Raw genomic sequence first — 22,969 nt, 5'->3', positions numbered from 1 at the left:
ATAGGTAGCTTCTGGGCATTTGAATGTTAGGGGATGCTTTTTAGCATCAGTGAATCAGATTTTCCATGAAGGAATCCTCAATCTCTGCCTCTCTCTCCTCTAGACATGGCTGAGCCTAGGCAATGCCTTTGTCTTACTCACTGTGGACAGAAATGGGCAGGAAGTCTGTTGCTGACCTCCATCCTCAAGGGCGGCAAATGTATAGTTCAAAACTGCCTCCAAGTGCCAAGTGTTCAGGGCTGCCTGTCCCCACAGTGCAGACACATCCCCTGAGATCCTCTTTCAGGCAGGCACTGCCTCCATTTCACCTGACTCCATGCCCCAGTGCTTGGAGGGTCTTCACTGTTTCACCAGGAGTTAGTGAGATTGTCTTAGGTAAGTGGAATCTTAAAAATGTTCCACCTTATCAGGTGTCCTTCTATCCCAAGCCATGTGCTTGGACCTACTGTGGTGCCTGTGATTTTAATACTGTGTCTCCTCCAAACTCCTAAACTGGGGAATAAACCTTAGTTCTTAATAGACACTCTGGTATCTTATTACAGCGGCACAGACCAGAATAAACCAGTGCATTTCATTAAAAGGTGTTGCCATGCTATTGTGGGATCAAAGATTAGTTATCAAGTTGTGAATTACACACAAAGACAAGCTTAATTGTGAAAAATGATCAGTGATTCACACCAAACATTTGCCATCTAAAAGTTAATTGTACAAACGTCAGAGTGTTTTTGATACCCATTGGCTCTGGGGAGGCCAGCAATGTTATGCATTACACTCTAAGGCCGTCTTTGGGTACATTACGAAGGGAAGGAGGAGGAGTGCTGGGGAGGAGTGCCAGCAGGGAGGCAATGCTTTGCAGCCGCCCCTGTTGGACGCTTCCTATGAAGCTTTGGATTCAGTATGTGGTGTTACAGAAGGAACTTTGAATGTGAGTATTTGCGACAGTGATTAACATCTGAATACTTCTGGAAACCATGTCATGTATGAAGATGGGTGAAGTATAATCAAAAAGGTCTGTCTAATCCAGGGGGCAGAAAGAGATGGAGGAGACTGCTGTCTCCAGGTGCTCAGGGACTACAACATGGAGAGAGAACAATCACACTCTGTGTCATCACTTTGGGAAGAGCTTTGGTCTTAGGAGGAAGTCATTGCAGGGGAGGGGTTCATTTCATTCTAAAAATAGACTTTTAACAGCACTTGGGACTACTGTGTGGGAAACAGTCACTGCTACCATGAATGCCCAAGAACTTTCATTGGCCAACTTTGGGCCTCTTGCTTCTGAGAATAAAGAAACCAGGAACATGGTAACTTCCATGGCTTCCAAGACTTAGCGGGAGAGCAGCAGGTCAAGTCACGTTACGGCCTATGTCTCTAGTTGATGAGCTAGGCTCAAGTTTCACTGGACCCTGTATACACTGCTGATACGTGAAGGAAAGGCTCAGCCTTGGAACTCAGCCAATCATGTCAGTACCCCAAGGACAAGGTGGGAGCTGTCACACAATAACTAGAAGAAAATCAGGGGCTGAGGTCTGGTTTGAGCTCAGCCCCTTCTTGGGGTACTTTTCTCTGTATCCGACCTACTCCCTTGGGCATCCAACCAAGCACTGGCCTCAGAAAGTTAGATGTTAAACAGACATGGCAGGAATTAGTTCCAGCTCTCTTCCAGGTTTGGCGGAGTCTTTTGACTTCAGCCTGTCAGCTGGGAGTGATTGGACTTGTGGGGTTGGGCCAGTCCTTGTCTACTTTTATTCAGGTCCACAGGGAACTTGTCTGCCAATTGGTTGATGCTGCTGTGTGGTATGCCAGAGGCACAGCCTCACATCCTGCACCCTTCTTGTACAGGCGCTCAGTATTAGGATATCCCCCCATCTCCTGGCCCACAGACTCTGTAGACCTTGATTTGTATATAAAATAAAAGAACAATGAAAGATGTTTAATTTACTAAGAACATCAAGTCCCATGGGAATTCTGAAGTTTTCAATTTTTCATGTTTTCAATTAATTGAAAAAAACATAAAAATATTTCATGTTTTCAATTAATATGTATTTTCATATTTCCCTGTTAAACTTCCATTTTACATACATTTAAGCTTATCAAAATCTGTATTTCCTGGATGTTAATGCATTAGGTCGTCAGTGAATGAAATCATGAACCAACAAGGCACGATGCCAGTCTTGACTATACACATTCCACTACTGTTCCATGATTGTCCCAGGACTCTGGTGGCATGAGATCGTGCAGCTGCTAGTGATGACAGTGATGAAAACTCCATGGTGTGAGACCTTTGTTCTAGTCTGTTCAGCCACTGCACTAAAATGTGCAATAGCTGGGGCATGAGACACGAAGTGAGAAGTAGGGGTTGATCAGAAGACTGTATGGGCTGTGGAGTCTGGTAAGTGTACACTATACACTGCAAAGAGAGACGCTGGGTGTCTTTAAAACAGGAGTGTGATAATCAGATTGGTGTTTTAGGAAAATTTTTCTAGTTGAAGTCTTACCATGGAATTCCCAGAGACAAGATTGCCGATTAGAAAAATTCAGACAAGAGGCTATGTTGACCACACTAGTGAGTGTGGAGAGAAGTGAACAGGCCCTTGATAGAGGAAGCAGAAACAGCAGAGCAGATAGGTTTGAGGGAGAGGATGATGGACAGAGCGAGGTGAAGATGATGGATAAAGATTCAGAGAAGAGATGGAGAGTGGGGAAGAAGGAGATGGAGATGGTGGTGGAGAAGAGATAATGGGGAGGAAAGGGGGGCAGGTGAAGGAAATGATGATACAGGGGAGCAGGGAAAGGTGAGGGGAAGGCTTTGGAGCCAAGTAGAAAATTATGTCATTCTCGAAGGTAGAGGATGCCGTAGGAAAAATATTTTTGAAGGTATTTTATGCTGGCACACTTGGGCACTGTTGTAGTTTTGCTTCTGTCATCATAATAAAGCATAAAAAAGCAACTTAGAGTAGAAAGGGTTTATTTGAGCCTACAACTCTGTATCTCAGTGTATCATAGAAGAGAAGTCAGAGTGGTGGGACCCTGAGCACGTTGTCACATCACATCCACAGTCAAGGGCAGGGAGAAACGAAGGCATGCACAGACTCGCTTGCTTGTGCTCAAATCAATCCCCCTACTCTTATATAGTTAAGGGCTCCCCGCCTGGGAGAGGCTACCATCCACAATGGGACAGATGTTTCCACGTCAGTTCAATTAATCAAGACATGCCCCAATGTTTATAATCCCGTGTCCAAGTTTACAATTCAAGCTAACTGTGATACGGATTCAGTAAAGTCATAGTGTGGAGAGAGGTTCCTCTTGACAACCAGTCCTGGCTGTTGTCTTTGTACCATACCTCTTAACTGCTTTAGGCCTAGCAGAACGACAAGTAGGTATAAAGCAGGCAGACATGCAGTCCTGGGTTCCTACTACAGACAGCCCACAGGTGAGGACCACCTTAGTATTAGACACCATATTAATTACTTTTCTGTTGTTGTGATAAAACAACCATAGCCCAAAAGCAACTTATAAAAGGAAGAATTTATTTTGCCGTATTGTTCCAGAGGGAGAGTCCATAATGGTGGGGGTGGGGCATGGGGAAGGAAACTGAGAGACCATATCTTCAAATGCAAACCCAAAGCACGGGGTGAACTAGAAGGGGGTGGGAGTTTTTGAAATCCCGAAGCCTGTCCCCCAGTGACGTACGTCCTCCAGTGAGGCTACACCTCTCCCCAAACAGCATTACCAACCAATCCTCCCTCTGTTTATTTGGAGGCCCTAGAAGTCCCAGGCTGGGCAAACACAGTTCAGACTGGAGAGGCAGGGATAATGTCCCATTTAGGAGGGACATAGCTCAGTCCCAGAGCTGGCCTTCTTGCTGTCAGCAGAGCTTAGAAGGCTGCCTCAGCTAGCTCCTAGTGATAGATGAGGAGAACAGATCAGGGGTAGATAGCCACCTTAGTTACATTACTGTCACTGTGATAAAACACAATGATCAAGGCAACTTATGGAATGAAAAACTTATTTTGGGCTTAGAGTTACAGAAGGTTAGAGTTCGTGATGGCAGAGTGGAGGCAGCAGATGACTGGAGCAGCAGCTAAGAGTGCACACCTCAAACCATAAACAGGAACCAAATACAAGAAGTAGTGAGCCATAAACAGGAACCAAATACAGGAAACAGTGTGGGTCTTTTGAAATCTTAAAGCCAGCCCTCAGTGACATCCTTCCACCACTATACCTCCTCATCCTTCCCAAATAGGATACCAAGTATTCAAATGCTTGAGACTTGTGAGGACATCTTGTTCAAGCCACCACAACAAACTTGTTCAGGTATTTCAGGTATGGGCGGAACAACATGGTCCACCACGGAAGGAAAACTAGTCAGGGTTCTCACACCCAGGACCTGTGAGCGGTGTAGACATTTTATGTGTGCATGTGTGTCCTGAAAGGGCCTAAAGCATATTGTACCCTTGGCAGTTCTAGGAGATTCTTCTCCTTCTCTTCCTCCTCTCCTTCCCCACTTCTTTTTTAAACTTATTAAAAGAACAGCTGTTGGTTTGGCTACAGTTAGCCTGGCTTGGTTCTTGGGAAAAGAGAAGATGTTCAGCTGTTTTCAAGAGTCACCAGTGGAAATTGAAATGAAAAACAAAACAAAACCAGAACAGATGAGTCTGCAAGATGGAACCTGTCCCCTCCCTGGGGGCACTGTGAGTGCCCATATCCAGTACAAAGATACCTACTGAGAGATACAATGTGCTCCCTGCATGCCCAGACCTCGCCTCTTGTATTAATTCCACTGCAGGGCTGTATGGCAAGTTTCTCAGGCTTCCTCCTATCTGACCATTCAGGACGTGGGATACAGCTAGACAGGTGGATTTCTATGATGGGACCCACTGCTCATCCTACCCCAAGTGACCTCCCTTTGAGTGTCATTTTCTCCACTGCTGGATCCTGGTCTGAATACCTAGATCATGGCTAACACCTGTATTGTTGCTTTCTGTGTGCCAGGGGCTAGTGCACAGTTTTTCAAGGGTGCACTTAATCTTCCCATTGTGTCTATGTAACAGATTAGAAATATTAGGCTCAGAAAAGTTCAGTAATTTTTCCAAAGCAAAAACCTATCAATTGTCATTGTTTTTTATTCTACCACCAAAAATAATTTAAATACTGAACAGGATAGCCTGGTGTCTTTGGCAAGCTAGTACTGTAGGTTATGACCTATTATGACATAGTGAAAGGAAAGGGACCAATATTTTACCTATTCCATATGTATAAATGTAGATAGAAACATATCAGCACATATAATGCACACAGATACTTGAGGCGAACTTGTCTATTAGAAACGTGTATATACCTCCCCAACCTCCTCCCTACCAAGGCAAGAAAACAAATAGGAACACAAACATATAACCATAAACCTCCAAACACAGGAGGAAAATCCTTCACCGGAATGACATGGCAAATCCACAGAAATTACAAATCAGAAGCCAGACCCTGCTTTGGGAAACAGATTGTAGCATCAGGAAAGTCTTTAGAATAAGCAGGTCCAGCTTGTGGTAGAATATTATCACACAGATGGGTGGGAACATTCTATATATAAATTAAAACAAATTCTTAAGAGAGCCAGAGAAACGACAAACAAAATAAAAGTAGTAGTTAAAAAGCATAGTTGATAAAGCTAAAAATTGCATCTGTAATGTGTGACCAAACTTCTTCCAAAATACAATCACAAAAGATAAAGAAGCACAACATATTAAAGAAGTCAGGGGATTTCTAAAAGCAGCGGGGTGATTCTGTGATACCCCCTTTTTGTGCTTTAATTTTCCATGGTTTAAGTTTTACAACCATGGCCTAAAAATAGGAACATCACAAAACTGAGTGTTAAGGGTTAACCTGCACAGTGTCTCCTGGATCCCTTTTCACTCCATGTGGGTTGTACAGTGACTTGTTGCTCAGCATACCCACATTGTATATATTTCCTACTCACTAGGCATTTAGCCATCTTGATGACCAAACTGACTTGTGAATGTGTTCAGTGAGTTTTATTCCACTACTCATGGTTCCTGGGTGCAAAGTGTTGCTGCTGGCTCTCAAGTGTACAGAATGGAAGCTGTAGGATAAGGAGACAAACAAAGCATGCTCAAGTTGCTAAGATGCATCATAAGGAATCTGTCTGTGAATTGAGAAAAAAGGCAGAGTTCATGTTAGTGTTGCCATTGTTCCTCAAAGTGCCAAAGTTACCACCACCTGATACATGATTGTATGCATTGAGTTATAGAATTCAGTTCATCCATGCTTTCGTGGGTCCACTGGGGATCTTAGCAGGGATGATGGAGGCAACTGTATCTTTAAAGCTTGTGATATGTGATTTTGAATTAGAATTCTAGTCCAAGCCAAAAACTACAATATAAAAATAATAATGTAAACTCCGAGTGCTTTGAAAGCTTAACAACCACAAGTCACATAAGAAATTTCTGGAGGATGTATTCCAGCAAGATGAAGAATAAATATTGATAATTGAGGAAAACTTGTATGTAAGAAGCAGTGGTTAGCTCAATAAACAGCTCTTATCCTAAGTAGTTGTTTATTTTTGAAATGAATAAAATCAAAACTGGAGTCTGCAATCCTAAAGATGTTAGGACAGTGGTGAGACACAAACACTCTTCTTGGACATTTGGTTTTAGTTTTTGTATCTAAAACCAGCTTTTGTGGACATATGTTTCCTTGTTGTCCAATCTGATGAATGGGCCAGATAGGGACTTGAGACACAAGGAAGGCAGCTTCCCTTGATCGAGGGTCTCACCTTTCATATCAATCAGGTTGCTAACAAAATGATGAATGAAAAGTATAAGAAAAACTCTGGAAACTAAAAAGAATATTGATTAAAAATACATTTAAAATTTGCCAAGAGGCAGTAGTTAAAGATACAGAAGAACTGGGTGGAGAATGAAAGGGTGTCATGGTGACTAACAAAGGGCAAAATATCAGAAACTAAGGACCACCGCACAGAAACACTTATCGAACCCCAAAAGAAGGCCGGGAAATGGACAACAAGAAAACAACGAAATAATCCTCAGATCCAATGTGTTGAAGTGTTCAGATGTCTCTTGGTGAATTCAGTACCATGAATGAAAACCAATACAAAAGATGGAACACACCGATCAATGACATCACAAAATTTGAGAGAGGGAGTGTGGCTTACACACAAGGTTTCCAGAGTTGTAGCTTGGATGCAACACTGGAAGTTGGAGAGCAATGGAGACCTGCTTTGCTATGGAAAATACATATTTTCAGATCAGGGGCTTACATTGCAACAGCACATTTCTATGGAGCAGAAGGCACATGACTCCATCCTCAAGCCTTGGTTTCTCCTCCGTGAAAAAGGACAATCATATCACAATGTTCATGAGGCTTTCCAGGAAGAACCAGATGCATCCTGTGTGCCCAGGCAGAGCTCACACCTGTGGGAATCTGTGGACATCATCAAATTCAAAAGGTAGAAGAGCACTAAAATTCCAGGTAGGATGTCAGATTTTATTTCACGCTCTGTGAGTTTTCAGCCCTTTAGGAGCTCAGTTTTCTAGGAAAGTAGAGGCACACTTGGAACGGAGCACCGACTTCTTGGCTTGCTTCCTCTCTTCAGTCAGGGAAAGTGTCCTATGGGAGGAAATTCCAGTCATGAACTTCTCGTGTTCCAAAGAACAATAGGGCTTACCCCAACCAGAGGAGCAGGTGACACCCTGAGCTGTGCAGAGTAGAAAGTAGAGTTCTTCAGTCAGGGAAAGTGCCCTAGAGAGACATTAAAATAAAACAAAAGGGAAGGAGTGGAGACTGAAGTCATGAGCCAGGCAAATGCCGGGGACCAGGATGATGGGAGGTGGGGCAGCAAGCAGGGAAGGGGTCACTGGTGCTGCTCAGGGTAAGTATCTAAGTCATAGACTTAGCTGGGGGACCAGCTCCAGGCTGTGTGGTACATGAGTGAGCTGCCCCATGGAAAGACAGGAGGCCTGAATGGAATCTGTCTTCTAGTGTGGGGCATTGATGTTGAGAAAGTTAAGGGGTGGAAGCTATTGGAAAGTAATCAGGCTACAGGGAACCAATCTTGGAAGGAACTAATGAAGGTCACAGTTCACTAATTTGCTTGAGAACTCAACCTAAGGGGACCTCCCCTAAATCTACTTACTATGTGTGACACCCATCACCCTTGCATGTGTTCCTATTATAATGCCATCAGTCATGAGGCTTTTACATGAGCCAAGCAGGTACTAGTGCCAAGCTCATGGAACCAAATGCTACCTCTTAGCTTTGCAAAGTACACAGCCTTTGGTATTTCACGGCAGCAAAGAAAACACACTAAACCTGAGTAAGATATTCACTTCTACAAGATAGGGATAATCCAGTCATTTTGCACAATTAAAGAAGAGACAACACCTGATTATGGGCCTTAATTGCCAAGTATGAAGTTGGCCTGGAGAAACAGAGTGGACAGGCAATGCTAACATCAGGATCTGGCCCAGTAAAGAGGAGAGGCCATTAGGGATGAAGGAGCCAAGACAATGGGCTCAGCATGGAGTCTGCTGTCAGTCCTTAATGCAGGACTGACATGAGTTAGCATGCTCTCACAGTCAAGATGCTATACAGGAAGCCAGATGTATAAGGTAGTGTATCCTTACAGGAGGGATGCTATGCAGGGAGCCAGACTTGAGCCAGTGTGTCCTCACGGGAGGGATACTATACAGGGAGCTGAGAGATAACTTCAGGGACAAAAGGAACCAGCATAGGACAACTCAGAGAAGCTGAGACAACCTTACTGAAAACACCAAGACACAGAGGTTCACACTGATGGCAGCCTCCATTCCCTGGAGGGAAGTGGCCTTCATAGAAAAGGGAAGCTAACTGCATATGCATCCCACTGATATAAGTGATAAGTATGGAACAGAAGATTTAAAATTAATGCCCAGTATTCATAGACTTTACAGTAATAAATACGTTTTTATCCTTTAGTAAATACATTTGAACCCGGTTCAATGGGTGACTTTGGTCTTGTGAAGAGAGAAGCCATAATATAAAATCAGCCCCTTTAAAAGGAAAAACTCAGTGGTTCTTAGAAGAGTCACAGAAGTGTGCAAGCATCAATTTTTCCCCTATTCTGAACTCTTTTCAACCTCGCACCTACCGAGTGGTCACACTCATTTTCTCTATTGCCTTTTAACTTGAACACTGGATCCAGTTGTTTTTAGTATATAATTATTACCATAGTATATCCCATCTCAAGCCCAATACGTTTACTTCATGATGCTTGCCACAGTTTGTGGTTGTGGTTGCCTCTCCATAGCTCCATGTTCTAAACATATGGGTTCAACCAGAATCAGACTGAAAATCCAAGAAAATTGCATTTGTTAGTCCTTTCAGTGTACTACTTTCACAATTCTTTTAACAAATAAGCCCCATTTCACTGACAAATTATCATTAAACAAGTAAAAAAAAAAACCTGCAGTTGTACTGAACATATGCAGACATTTTCTTTGTCATTATTCTTTGAATAATACCATATTAAAAACTACACAACACTTAGACTGCATGCTCTTATAAGTAATCCAGTTGCCTTAGGCACATGGGGGCATGCATGTAAGTTACATGCAGACACCATACTATTTCATGTAAGGGACTTCAGACTCTCAGATTTATTTATTTATATTTATTGACCCATTGGATATTAGGACAACCCTCTGTGGATTCCAAGGAATGGCTGCATTTTGCTGTCATTGACTTACTAAGCTGGTCATGGCTGCCTCCTGCTAGGTTGTGAGCTCCCTGGAGGCAGAGGCCATCTCTGCTTTGTTCTCTGTTATTCTCCAAGCCCCGTATGATGCTTTCCTCTGCAAGTTTATTTGAGTTTTGGAGGACTGGGTAGACGCCACTGATATGACCAGAATGACAGAAAACATGGAGAGGAAGCAGCTGCTAAGGAGACTGGAGATCATCTGACACTAATTTCAAGGCTGAAATAGGCTACCCGGGTCCCTGTGTTCTCAGTGACTCTCCTGGGAACACCGGGGAGTCAGGCAGGCTGGATGCTGTGTGCTTTCCCAGCCGAGGGGAAGCAGGAGCAAATGTGTTAGCACCCTTTTTTTCCCTTCGTCCCTCCCAACCCAAGCACACACACGTGAAATTCAGCCCAGTTGTGTGGCTTGTGCTTCGTGGCCTTTCTAGACCCTCCTGTCCTATCTGGTTTCAGCCCCGAGATAAATCTCTTGGGCACCCTCTTTAATTAGGAGCTTCTAGAGGGAAAGGTCGGGCTATGGGGATGATAGGAACCAGACTTTGAGCACATTTCCAGGGCTTTGAGAAGGAAGGGCTTTCTCTCCAGAATCTCCAGCCAAGGAATTACAGAAAGGCCAAGGGTCAAAGAAAAACAGCAGCGGCCAGAGGAGGAATTCTGAGGCTTTCTTTAGGACTCTTAGGAGGGCCTGTTTCCAGTCACATAGAAGCTGACCTTGGCTTTCCCCCAGGTGTCTGTGCACAGCTCAGAGGGCTGTATGCATTTGTACCTGGCTCTCCTCATTCGGGTTGATTATTGTAAAGAATGATTTGCAGAAAGAGAAGTAAGCCCCTTGTTTCTATTTCCTGTCTCTAGGCAATAACAAGCCATGTCACTTTCACAGCTTTTATTTCAACCACGATCATCACCTTTTCCACTTGAGAGATTCTCACTTCTAAGCAGCAATTGCCATAGTAACCATTATATCCTAAGAACTCCTAAGTCCTGTGGAATCCATGTCAGATGCCACTGGCCACTGTCAAAGGACTGCTAAGAACCTGCTCTGTAGTGCTGAGTCCTGCAGGGCTTGGTCCTGGGACCCTGACTGGAGTGATGGAGGAAACTAACCTATGGAATGACACAGACACATACAGAGAAGGTGAGAGGGAGATGCACCAACAATAGCAACCTGGAAAGTCTGTTGAATGTTTAGACATCTCAATTGAGTAGGCAGGTTTATTGCATATAGCTGGATAAGGAGGGGGCTTGGATACACAGCTGAAACCAGAGGGGCTCTCTGTAGGGAGTAGTCTCAGGTTGCAGTCCAGGAGGAAGAACTACTTGACAGATTTTGCACACACTGGCCAATTGCTGGTAAACACTGGTACTTGGACCAGAGGAAGGTTGGCCATGTTTCTGAGCCTTACCGAGTAAGGATTCCCATGGGTCGGAGGCATTGGGGTCCTTGACATGACTGTGTGTATGTCAACAATACACATCCACTTATGGCTTCATCTGTTCCCCACAGTCCAGACAAAGCTGCATCAATATTGTAAAGTCTAAGCTCTATAGCACCATTCAGTCTCATGGAAATGTGTATGGTGGGAGGGGTGGATAGTTGAGAAGTAGAATATTTTTCCAGAAAGGGTGTTACATTGAGAATAATCCAATATTGATATGTAAGTGATAAAATGTGCCCTAAAATTCTCTCCACATAACGCATATTACAACTGGCTTGGTGAGCAATCAAATGGAAAGACAATATATGTATATTCCTTAGTAACCAAGCAACTAAAACTCAGCCAACAATAGGAGCTGAATTCTCACCCATTCCCATGGTGAAGGCTGCCCAGTTACACCCCAATAAGGCAAATGCTGAATTACATAAATTTGCTTATCACAGTGTATGTGAAGGCAGTCAGAGCCAGCTTTGGTCTCTGAATGCTACCAGGTTTTGAAATATTTTGTTCAGGAAGATTTTGTTAAATTTAACTGATGTTAGATTTTTCTTTTACCCTTCCTTCAGCACAGTTAGAACAAGGTTAGTGGTCCTACCTAGAAGGATGGTGATTAGACATAAAGTTGTTTTTTTTTGTTGTTGTTGTTGTTTTAAGAGAGATTCTGTGACTTGAAAAGCTCAATTTCTCTGTCAAGATAAATCTAAGGATAGAGAAAAAGAACTATTCGAGACTTACTGTGCCCTACTGGATGGTACCTGCCTTCCCAGACTTAGCATCGTCTCCTGCATGTTTCACAGAAATGCCCCCTTTTGCAGCTTCACCTCCCTGATTTCAGAAAAGGGGAGGGGAACAGGAGTGTCAATTTCCTCAAATGCATTAAAACAACTGTTTATGTAGCCCTTACATTATAGAGGGTACTATTTAAAATGTATGGTGAAATGTATGTGGGTTATAAGCAAATATGTGGTACACTGTGTTAAATAAGGTAAATGAGCATCCTGGGACTTTGCTGTCCGTGGGAGGTCCTGAAACCAGTCCCCATGGGAACCAATGGAGGATTCCACTCTTGCTGTGCTAGAGCTTTCTGTTTTCATTGTTGGGTTATCTGCTGGAAACTTTCACATGTATCATTAATATCCTTCTAGATGAACTCCACATGGGAATTTTTGTGTCATGACTGTGTTTAGAGAATGATTAGATTGTAAGAAGCACAAAATAAATATTCATAAACAAATGGAAGACTTGGCACACCACAATCCCAAGTCCAGCCCCAGCCCTGACACTGACACCAGGGAGCTCACCCACATTCTCTTTCATAGGAGCAATCGATTGGGGACACCTGAGAGTTCCCAATTCAGACTCTCTGGGGATCTCGGATGCACACAGCCATCCAGCCAGTCTGATTCTGAAAATACAACAATGGAAACTTGAAGGATTTTCTAAGAAAGTAAACTTTTAGAAAGCATTCCAGATTATTTTTTATGTATTGATTTTTAAAAGCAATCTCATACATTTCCATATTAATTTATTTTAATTTGAAAGGAATTGTTAACTGATGTGAAAAACACCCCTTTCTTGTTAATTGAGGGAGACTGGTTCAATAGCAATGACATTTTTCTTTCAGCCTGTCCAACTTGGGAAATTGACACAGCACACATTGGAATAAGTGAAGTTAATGAGTATTTTTTAATTTTTAATTTTTTATATATTTTAATTACAAACAAGATTGAATTACATGATGATCCCAGTTCCCTTCTCCCTCCCTTCCTCCTCTACCAACCCCCCAACTAAAATCCTACCTGTCATATGTCCTTTCTTCTAATCTACACCTGACTCAAAATTTCTGCTTCCTCATGACCTCTGTATTCTTCCTTTTCTTCCTTTCTCACTCTCGTAGCTTCCTCCCCCCTCTTCCCATGTTCTCAATTTGCTCAGGGGATGGTGACCCTTTCCCCTTCTCCAGGGGACAAAGTTTGTCTCTTGTAGGGTTTTCCTTGTTTACTAGTTTCTCTGGCAGTGTAGATTGTATGCTGGTAATCCTTTACTCTATGTCTAAAATCCACATATGAGTGAGTACATATCATGTTTGTCTTTTTGTGATTGGGTTACCTCGATCAGAATGGTTTCTTCGAGTTCCATCCATTTTTCTGCAAATTTCAAGATTCCATTGTTTTTTTCTGCTGAGTAGTACTCCATTGTGTAAATGTACCACATTTTCTCCATCCATTCTTCGGTTGAGGGGCATCAAGGCTGCTTCTAGTTTCTGGCTATTAGCAGATAGTGCTGCTATGAACATCTTTTAACAGATGTCTTTGTTGTATGAATGTGCTTCTTTTGGGTATATATGCCTAGGAGTGGAATTGCTGGATCTTGTGGTAGACTGACTCCCACTTTCTTGAGGAGTCGCCATACTGATTTCCAAAGTGGCTGTACAAGTTGGCACTCCCACGAGCAGTGGAGTAGTGTTCTTCTTTCTCCACATCCTCTCCAGCATAAACTGTCATTGGTGTTTTTGATTTTAGCCATTCTGACAGGAGTAAGATGGTATCTCAGAGTTGTTTTGATTTGCATTTCCCTGATGGCTAAGGATGTTGAACACTTTCTTATGTGTCTTTCAACTATTTTAGATTCCTCTATTGAGAATCATCTATTTAGTTCTGTACCCCACTTTTTAATTGGATTATTTGGTGTTTTGGACATTAGCTTCTTGAGTTCTTTGTAAATTTTGGAGATCAGCCCTCTGTTAAATGTGGGGTTGGTGAATATCTTTTCCCAATCTGTGGGCTGCCGTTTTGTCTTTCTGACTGTGTCCTTTGCCTTACAGAAGCTTCTCAGTTTCAGGAAGTCCCATTTATTAATTGTCGATCTCAGTGTCTGTGCTACTGGTGTTATGTTCAGGAAGCGGTCTCCTGCACCAATTAATTCAAGGGTATTTCCCACTTTATTTTCTAATAGGTTCAGTGTGGCTGGGTTTATGTTGAGGTCTTTGATCCATTTTGACTTAAGTTTTGTGCAGGGCGAAAGGCTTGGGTCTATCTGTAGTCTACATGTTTGAATCCAGTTATGCCAGCAACATTTGTTGAAGATGTTCTCTTTGTTCCAGTGTATATATTTGGAGTGTTTGTGAAAAATCAGGTGTTCGTAGGTGTGTGGGTTAATATCAGGGTTTTAAACTCTATTCCATTGGTCTATATGTTTATTTTTGTGCCAATACCAAGCTGTTTTCAGGACTATAGCTCTGAAACAGAGCTTGAAGTCAGGGATGGTGATGCCTCCAGAAGTTCCTCTATTGTACAGGGATGTTTTGGCTATCCTGGGTCTTTTGTTTCTCCATACAAAGTTGAGAATTATTCTTTCAAGGTGAGTGAAGAATTGTGTTGGGATTTTGATGGGGATTGCATTGAATCTGTAGATTGCTTTTGGCAAGATTGCCATTTTTACTATGTTGATCCTGCCTATCCAAGAGCATGGGAGATCTTTCCATTTTCTGGTATCTTCTTTAATTTCTTTCTTTAGAGACTCAAAATTCTTACAGTACAGGTCTTTCACTTTTTTTGGTTAGTGTTACTCCAAGGTATTTTATGTTGTTTGTGGCCATTGTAAAGGGTGATGTAACAAGTATTAAGTGATTGCATCTCTGTTACAAAGCTTGACGAAATTCTTACAGTGTCAGATGGCATGAAGCATGCTACATGTGGGTTTCCACAGCTCTGTGCTATTTACCTTGTGCTATTTATCTCTGAATCTTTGACTGAGCACTATAGTCTAGCTCTTGTGGAAGGGAGGCATCTTTGAAAATGGTTCTAATACATTTTTTTTCTAGCTGTGTTCAGTTGCTATTCACTCTTTCAAGGTTCATCTGAGGCCAGCCGTTTAGGTGCCTTCACCTTTCATCTATTGCGAGTCTTCAGATGTTATGGACACACACATCTCGGTGTGGTAGGAACACTCTTTGGAGCAGGGGTAGACACCAGGTGTTTTCTATTATCACTTCTTACTGTCTGTTTGGCAGATCTTAAAGCTTTATATTTTCTTTGATTTTGAAGAACTGCTTTTAAGGGGTGGAGCAATGGCTCAATAGTTAAGAGCACTGGCTGCTCTTGTATTTGAGGACCCAGGTTCAGTTCCCAGCACCCACTTGGCAACTCACAATTGCCTGTAAATCTAATTCTAGAGAATCTGGTGCCCCCTTCTGGCCTTACAGGCACCAGGCAGGTATGCAGTACACTTTCATACACGTGGGCAAAACATCAATACTCATCAAATAAGTCAGAGAGACAGAGAGAGGGGGGAGGGGATGGAGAGGTGAGAGAGAGATGCTTTTGATACTAGCTTCTCATGTCCCTGGCTGTGATTTATTGGGGTGGGGTATTCTCTTCTTAGAACTTGGAATTGATGGTTTGGTAAGTTTCAAATTTGCTGAAAATAGCCCATCCAAAAATGGCTGTCAGGAGTCATGCTACACACAGGCTGTTGATGACACTTGGTTCTCGTGCATGACAGGTTTTTCATCATCAAGATGAAGCTTGAAAGCATGATATCAATTTCTAGTAAGACTAAGCACCTGCTCTTGTATTAAGGCTGGTTCCCAAGAGCCAGTCGAAGTGTTAGGGACAGCCCAGGTTCCCATTTTTATGAGTCCCACAAGTAAGCCAAGCTACACAACTGTCACATATATGAAGAGGGATTAGGCTGGTTCTATGCAGGCTCCCTGGTTATTGGTTCAGATTCTGTGAGCTCCCATGTGCCAGGTTAATTGTTTCTGTGGGTTTTCTTGTGATGGCTTTGACCCCTCTGGCTCCCACACTTGTTCCTCCCTCTCATCAGCAGGATTCCCTGACTTGGCCTAATGTTTGGCTGTGGGTCTCTGTATCTGTTACCATCAGTTACTGGATGAAGGCTCTATGATAGCTATTGGGGTAGTCACCAGTCTGAACACAGGAGATGGCCAGTTCAGGCTATGTAGCCACTATGCTAGAAGTTAGGCTTATCCTTGTAGATTTGCAGGAGTTGTCCTTGCATAAGGTTTCTACCTGACCCTGAAATGCTGCCTCCCCTTTCCAGTCAGCTCTTTCAGTACTCTTTCACTCCATACACTCCCAAATCATCCTGAGTGAGGTAACCCAGACCCAGAAAGACAAACATGGCATGTACTCACTCATAAGTGCGTATTCGCTGTAAAGGACAACCATAATCCACAGACCCAGAGAGACCAGGTAACATGGAAGGCCCAAAGGTGGATATCTGGCTCTTCCTGGGAAGGAGAAATACAATAGATTTTGTGAGTATGTTGAAGGTGGGTGGGGATGGGAACTTCAGGAACATTGTATCTTTTAAACCCTTACTTGCCTTTATACCTCAGATTTCCAAATCTAGCTAGTACATATGTAAAGCCAGGAGGATTAAGGAGCCTGCTTTACATTGTGAATTCCAAAACAAAACATAGAATACCATCTCACGCTGAAATTCATGGCCTTGGCAGGCATAAAACCACAAGAGGCATAAGACTTAGTAGACCTAGAATCCTAAATACATTTAAAAATGAGCCTATGTTTTTGTTATTAAATGAGTCTATTCAAATTTTCCTTCTGTTACAATGTAACATAGAACTTGATCCTTATATCAGAGAGTTCATACTGTGTTGACATCTGTTCTTGCTGTTGCAACATAGCAATGGATATTTATATCATAGTATCATAATTTTACTTGTCTTAGAAAAATAGTTATTGGATAACATAAGAACACAGTGGAACATAAAATCAATGGACAAGACTAAGCAGAAAAATGAATTTCAAGGATGGGATGAAGGGGAAAGGTTGAGATAATGATACATCCAGAAATACATAAATAAAAAATAAAGAATGTGGCCAAAGCTTCCAGAAACTCTAAGATATGTTCACCAGTACAAAATTATGGATCTATGGGCTATAAGGAGATGCAAGAAAAAGTCCAAGGGCACAGTTTACTAAATGAAACCACAGCAGAAAAATTCCAAACCCAGAGAAGGAAGTGGACAGCCAAACACTAATGACACTTAGTTCCCAAGAATTTAAGTAGACATGAAGAAAGAAGAATCTTTCCATCACATATCATAGTTATGGTATAAAAATGTAAAGCAAAGAAAGGAACAATATTAAAGATTGTAAAGGAAAATGCCAACTCATAAACAAAGAACACAAGAATAACAGCAGATCTCTCAGCAGCCAAAACTGTCGACCAAGACTGATGTATCTAGAAAAGTTTTCTGTTAAAATTAAGAGAGCTAAGCAAAAATCAAAACACTTGCTGATACCCAAACCAGCACTGCAGACAATTCCTAATGGAGGACCAAGAAAGAAGTCTCATCTACAAGAACAATTTGAGAGAATTTCTTCCACGAGGGGAATAGAAGTGTGGAGGAGTGGTGGGAATGAATCTATTATGTCCACCACAGAACCTAGAAGAAAACCTCCTATTGCCACTCCCCAAACCAGCACAGTTCCCCCACTGCATTGTCAATACTTTGACACATAATTAAGTGGAGTGCTCACCTTTAATCAAAGAGGCTTCTTTTTTATAGTAGATGGAGACTACCACAGAAAGCCACAACCAGTCAAAACACAGAAGCAATGAGTATGGGTTGCCTAACCCCGGCTGTTGCATCTACGCAACCCCTACACCTAGGGCTCAGGGATCCTCTCAGAAGAAATGATGGAGAGGTTCTAAGAGTCAGAGGACCAAGACATGTACTATGAGATTTACTATGACATTTATATATGACAGGGTAGATACAACCTTGAACTCTCAACAGTATCGTCACCTCAACAAACCTGAACAGAATCAATGCCAGTTGATGTGGCAATGTAGATGTGTGAAATCTCACAGACACACCCCTAGATGAAGAGCTATCAGCAAGTAATGACTGTCAGTGGAAGCAGAAATAGTCATCTCAGGGATGAGCCTCTTAACTGGTTAAGGACTACGATATGATTCCTTATATCACTCCTTAGCATAGACCCAAAGGACTCTGAGTCCTACCATGAGATACCTGCATTTCTGTTTACTGCTGCTGCACTGTCAACCAGCTAGAAAGTAGAATTGGCCAAGATGTCCATCAGCAGACCAATGACAAAGTACAATACATATACAGAATGTCATTTTCTTCAACCATAAAGAAAAATGAAACCATGAATTTGCAGGAAAATAGATGGAAGTTATTATATCAAAGGAAGTAAATCACATTCAGAGAGTATTCCATGTTTTCTTTCATGTGTAGATCCTGGATTTTGATTTTTACATATGGATATATAGCGATGTGCTTACAGATCTTGAAATAGAGCATATCATGAGAGACAGAAAAAGGTCTCAGGAGAGTAGTAGGGAAGGTGAGGTGATGGCATATATGTGACATGGAAGCAGACTGGGGACACTGAGGAAAATATTCTAGCAGGGGGCAGGGATGGGAGAGGTGAATAGATGGGGAGGGTGATCAACAAAGCAAAAAAAAAATGCCAGAATGAAACCCTTTAATTTGTATTCTAATTATTAAAGAATATTCAACTTAGTTAACCTTTGAGCACAGACGCTTTCACCAACTGACTGGAAAAGAAAGGATACCTATTTTTCTTCTGGTTGAAAATTCAAGCATGCCTCAGTTTCACACCAAGGAACTATAAGCTGGGTCTGTCAGCGGTGCTGTGTGTAAGGTAGCATAAGGCTACCATGTTGCTGTAAATGAGTTTTGGTAGCCCTCAGAAGGCTAATTGTGTTTGGAAACCAGAAGAAGCTCCTTTATCAGTGATACTTTGTATCCAAGATGACAAGGAAAGCTGCTTACCTTACAATTGTTTTCGTAACCTTGTGGTTTTCACAGAAATCTCTTCCCTTCTCCCATGTAACATCTATGCTGTTGCCCTGTCACATCCTGGTCACTACCTTGCTTAAGCATGTATTCCTGCCTATTTTTCTCATGCGCTTGATTCTTGGATGCTGGGAAAGGACTCTTGTGGGCTCAGAGCTATGGCTGAAGTTGTTGCTGAATTCCACATTTTGAGCATGCCTGCGCTGTGTCAGTTGAGGAAAATCTGGCATGTTCAATCTCTTGCTCTGAGTAGCTCATGTTGGTAAATTTTGGAAAGAGTTGACAATGCAAGAGGGAGGGAGAGGACATGAATTTGAAAAAGGGAGGGGGAGGGTATGGATTTGAAGGAACAGACTGAAGAAATCTGGAAAAGTCCCCTGCTCTTTCACTATTTATAGCCATTTCTAGGCATTAAAAGCACAATGATCATAACTCTTACCCAGGCAGAAAGAAAGTGCCAAATAGCACGTTTTTACTTTATGCACCTTCTGGCTCTTAAGTGCTCACTGTTTGGATTTCTTATCTGATAGCTGTATTTTAAAAATTGGGCTTCTTGGAAAGCCTGTACTTGTCTGAGCTCTTTCTTCTGCTAAGCACTCTGGCCACTCCATCAGCTCCATCAGCTCAGAGGAGCCAGGCCCGGGTGGCGCCTACTCCCAGTACAGCTGTGGTCCTGGTCGGCAACATAGATGGTCATTTGACTAAGGCCATGCCAACGTGGCTCCAGAGCCCTACATACCCAGAAGCATCAAGCAGCCAGAGTCCAGCGCCCCCTGTTGTCCGGAAGTGCCCTGTGAATGCTTGCTGACACATCCCCATGGCCCTCCTCTGCTCTTTCTCTCACTCAGATTTTTAAGACTGATTGCATCATGTTCAGTTCTCAGTCTCCATCTTTGAACTATCTTTTCTACCCCCCAACTTTCCAGTTTCATGGTAAGTTAAAAAAAAAGTTAAAATTATTCTACAGATGAATAATTCAAAAACTAAACATGGTTTAAATGTAATCTTGAGACATAAAAGAGTTTTGGGCAAAATGTCAATGGCCTCAGACCTAGCAAGTTCTAGTATTCCACACTGTGGTGGGAAAGATGAGCTTTTCCAGGGGTCCTGTAACTGTCCCTTCCTTGGATCATCGGAGCTGGAGATGGGAGCACTTGGAGAGGACATGGACCCTGAACAAGGGGACTTGGGAAATGATGGTAGTGCTCTACCTTTACTTTGCTCAGTCTCCATGCTGAGAATTCCAGGGTTCTGAGCATAGCATGCCACAGCTGACTGAGAGAAATGAAGAAAACCAACCTTGGTGGATTAGCATTGAAGAAATTCCTACTTTCCCCAGCAGCAGAAGAGGGATGAGCTGAGTCTATGTAAATAAGCTGAGCAAACTCTCACTAATAGTGAGCCATAAACATGATGTTTGCACGCTGTACACATGTGCATGCAGACAGGTCCAGGCATGTAGATGCTCACAGACTCAGGTGGATACTGAGATAACACACCTTTGGAGGATGATGATCCCTAGTTCACGTGTGGTTCCAATGTCTATTCAGACTTCACCTTACAGATGCTGCCCTAATGATACTTTGTGCTATAGATTAAATCTTGAATGCTCCGCTAGTCCCATGGGTTAAAGACTTGGACCTCGACCTGTAATGCCACCGGTCCGTATAAGAACCCAATAGGCGGGTCCTACACATTGGGGGGTGTACCTTTGAAGGAAGTATTGGGACTTGGTCCTTCTAGTTTGTTTCTTTGCTTTCAGTCTCCATGAAATAAACAGCTTTTCCTCTGTGGTGTGTTCCTGTCTTTATGTAGTGCTGCACCCCAGATCCAAAGTGCTAGACATGGCTACTTATGCATCAAAACCTCTGAAATACAAAGCCCCAGGGGATTCATGTCATCAGTTTGTACCATGATGGAAGGAGGACCAGACTTCTCCATATGATGGCCTGTCCCTGACAGCCGAGGAGAAGGCTGTCTTGTTTCCTGCTGGTCTAGACTTCGAGGAACACATTCCCAGGTCTCTACCCGTGGCTCTTATCATTCCATGTGTCTCCCAGGTGGTTCCATTTGTGCTAGCACAGCCAATATGCTTGCTAGGTTACTGTAGCCTAAAAGACTCCATAAATTCTTCATGGGGTATTTACACTCCACTGAACAGCATTTGATGTAAAAAAAAAAAAAAAAAAAAAAAAAAAAAAGCATTGATAACAAGCATTGTAGTAATATGTTACTTGTGTCAGAGGAGGCCCCTGGTGGGGGTCAGGGGCTGGACCTGGAGGATAGGAGAAGAGACATGTGGATTTTGTTGTAAGGTTACAGAGGACCTGATTTCAGCTGCCCTCTCCCTTGCTTCTCATTCAGCCTCTTCATATTCCTGATTATGTTGGCACAGGGGACTGCAAGGCAGTCATGCCTTTCTTGTTCTGGGCCACAAGGGATACTCAGCTCTAAGCACTCAGCCAGAGGTCTCAGGATTACCCCAGGGGGACTGGCACCAAGCCAACTGTTTGCCTGATTTGGCTGCAGCCCCAGCCTGTCTTTGAGGTGTTTAGAAAGTGCAGCATGAATGCCTCTGGCTCAGCCCCAGCTATGGGGAAATAAAACGAATGACTTCTTACAAACCCATTCTCAGTGTCAAGTTCCGTGTCACTCATGGGGTCCTGACCCAAGAGCGTGTCCTCACATGTAGAGCATCTCTGACCCAATTGCGGGACAATTACAGGTATGACTTCTTGGAAACTTGAAGGGTCTGGGAGAGAGAGCATTCCCACAATCCTTTGGGGCACTACAGTCCAGAGGACACAGGTTCACCACTGTTGGAAGACCAAACGTTGATGCATTAAAAATATTAGGGCTACCTAAAGACATGATTTATGAGCAGGGCAGCCTCCCAGAGTACCCCAGTCTCCAATGAAGGTGGCTTACATGGTGAAGAGGGAAGACTATTGGATTGGTTAAGACGAGAGCATTTGCTATGTTTGTCTTATACAGGCAGAGATGTCAAGACATCACTCTTAAGGGCTGGATTTTCTGCCTATGATAGGGCTTCATTTCCTTCTCTTCAAAAATGTTCCCTGAGCCTTGGAGGGGTTAAAATAGATTTCCTACTTACAGATAAATAACTCAGTGGTTTTTTTGTGTCCCCATCACTGATCAGTTTTGAGGGTCTGTAGTCACTGCTGCCCACTGCACACTGAAACTTTTCTGCTCAGTGCAGAAAGCAGCATTATCAACATGTTTATTTGGAAGGGAATTTGATAAACACATCATGTAAATTTGGGAAAACAGTATCAGCAGTTTCACCTTTAGGGCCTATGACCTCTCTAGCCACAAGCTACTGGTTTGGACTGTGGTACTAGTTATGAATTCCTTCTGTGGATCAGGCTTTAAATACAGTTAGAAAACGTTTAGTTACCCCTATATCAGACTTGGCACTTTTGTACCAATGGACACTCAAATAAAGTTATTTTAGTCTATATGTAATTCTCACTTTGAAAACATATATAGATTATTTTTGTACTTTAAGATGGATATTTAATCATTTCTTGATATATTTGATTTTACTGAACAATAATTGTAAATTAAACTTGTTCAAGTCTTGTGTAAATTCATGGATATTTTCTTGTGAAAGTTCATGGATATATTCTTGTAATCAAGTTCACTTTAATGTACCCAAATACTCTTCAGGGCGATAGTAAATGCTACTTAACTATTCATGAAATCAAACTCATTGATGACTTTATTAAATGAAATTTTCCTTAACTGAGCAGAAAAACACATTAACATTTGTTATGACTGAGCTACTTTTAAAGGGTTCTGAATATTTCTAGAGAATTTTTCTTATTTACTTTACTCCTAGGGTGCTTAGTGCAAACAAGTTAATATTATTTCGTATGTTATAAGTCATATTACATAGAATTT

Source organism: Cricetulus griseus, chromosome 8 (genome assembly GCF_003668045.3).
Source record: "Cricetulus griseus strain 17A/GY chromosome 8, alternate assembly CriGri-PICRH-1.0, whole genome shotgun sequence".
Taxonomy (NCBI): domain Eukaryota; kingdom Metazoa; phylum Chordata; class Mammalia; order Rodentia; family Cricetidae; genus Cricetulus; species Cricetulus griseus.
The sequence above is the reverse complement of the archived record's forward strand: the minus strand, read 5'-3'. Positions refer to the sequence as shown.